Source organism: Frankliniella occidentalis, unplaced genomic scaffold (genome assembly GCF_000697945.3).
Source record: "Frankliniella occidentalis isolate FOCC.00 unplaced genomic scaffold, Focc_3.1 Scaffold192, whole genome shotgun sequence".
NCBI lineage: Eukaryota > Metazoa > Arthropoda > Insecta > Thysanoptera > Thripidae > Frankliniella > Frankliniella occidentalis.
In genome coordinates this window covers 90017-91886 of record NW_026267318.1, presented here as the reverse complement: position 1 = coordinate 91886, position 1870 = coordinate 90017, and the positions used below count along the sequence as shown (strand labels likewise).

Below are 1870 nucleotides of genomic sequence, written 5' to 3'. Positions count from 1 at the left end.
CAGGCAACCCACAGCGGAAATTATGGCAAAGACCAAAAGCCCTGGAGAAGAAACCATGTGGTTACAACAAAGCAACTGATGCGGAAAAACCAACGCCGGGACGGGTGGATGACAACATACCCGAAGGGCTTGCAGGAAATGCCATTACGAACAGCGACAGAACGGAACGTAGAGACAACGTAGACACAATTACCTTGAACTTGATTGACAAATTAAACGCGAACCGACACACAGCGGGCAAGGCGTGGCCGGCCGCTCGCTTCCGCTCCCGCTCCGTGACTGCCGGTCTGGACGTGCCGGCGGACTGGCGTGGTTGTCGCCGCCGCCGCTTGGTGGCGCCACTTGTGCTATTCTGCCGACTGGACGGCGCGCTGGCGGCGCGCGCGGAATTTTGAAACTGGCGGAGGATGGACAACCCGTTACATCTCCCCCCTGCTGGGAGAAAGATTGTAGTTCACAATTTTTACTGAAGACACCTCTTCAATTGCTCAATGTGCCAAGGGCCATCATCATTCCCATCTTCATCACTTAAAAGGTAAGAGACTCGTCCAACTCTTGATTTTATTTTGAATGGCCCAATCTACTTGTCTGCTAACTTCTTTGTGAAAAACTTTGCTTTATCAGACTTTACATAGTTACGCCTCCAGACCAGACAACTAGTCGTTAGGTGAGCGTCTCTACGCCGTAAGTTATAACGAAAAGCGTTTCTTCTCTGAGCGTTTCTAATCTTCTCTTTAATCTCAGTCATTAACAGCTCATATTCTTCTTTTTCTGCTTCAGATTTTTCTTGAGGATCGGCTACTTCTGGATCTTCTTCATCGGGATTGAACAACCGCTCACGACCATCAAGAACAATGTCGTGGCCGTACAAGACTCTGCAAGGCGAATGACCAGTAACATGGCTGACAGAAGAGTTTATGGCACACTGAATTTCAGGTAAGAACTTATCCCAGGCACGAAGATTGTCTTGAACATAGCTACAAAGCATGGTTTCAATCGTTTGATTGTATCTTTCAGTGGGGTTGCTTCTAGGATTATATGGCAGATTGAACTTGATGCGAGTGTGGAAACTCTTGCACAATTCCTGAAATGGTTTACTTCGATACTACGAACCATTATCACAGAGAATAAGACTAGGAGCGCCATGAACTAAATACACATCTTCTTTCAGATGTTTGGTGACTGCAGCAGCAGTAGCTTCACGGAGAGGACGCAAGAAGACGAGAAAACATGGGTTATCACATGAAGATAAGTGAAACCCTTAGAAGAGCGAGGGAGAGGACCAACTAAATCGAGAGTGACAACTTCCATAGGAGAACCAACGACTCGACTGGAACCCATGAGACCAGGACGGCGACTGCGGTCCATCTTCACACGCTGACAGGTGGCACACTTCTCTACATACTCCTTTACTTCTTTCTTCATACCAGGCCAATAAGCTGTTCTTCTAACTCTCTGAAATGTCCGATAGAATCCACCGTGACCACTCGTTGGCTCATCGTGACAGTGCTGTAAAACATCTCTTCTTTTCCCTTTCAGCATCACCTGCACCCACTTCAACGGATCCTTGGAGCTAACAGTGATAAGTTTCATGAGATACCCGTCCTTGATGGCAAACTTGCTGTACTCATCAGGAGACGACTCCACCTTGCGGACTAATTCATCATACAAAGGATCATTGCTGGATTCAAAATCAATCAAAGAAACCTCGACAGGAACCTCCTCAACTGGAGTGCGGCTTAGAGCATCTGGCGCCTGCATAGAAGAACCTTTCCTGTGAATAACATTGAAATTAAACTGCTGAGTCTGCATTGCCCACCGAGCAAAGACGACCTGACGGATTCTTGAGCTTGTAGAGCCAAAGGAGACT

At 47.3% G+C, this 1870-nt stretch overlaps 1 long non-coding RNA gene across 1 annotated transcript; it reads left to right on the top strand.

Moving 5' to 3' along the window:
• Positions 1 to 395: 395 nt before the first annotated feature.
• On the top strand, positions 396 to 1231 carry LOC127750462 (uncharacterized). Its single transcript, XR_008011691.1, has 3 exons — positions 396 to 684; positions 781 to 936; positions 1172 to 1231. It is a non-coding gene; the product is annotated as an uncharacterized LOC127750462 (long non-coding RNA).
• Positions 1232 to 1870: the final 639 nt, after the last annotated feature.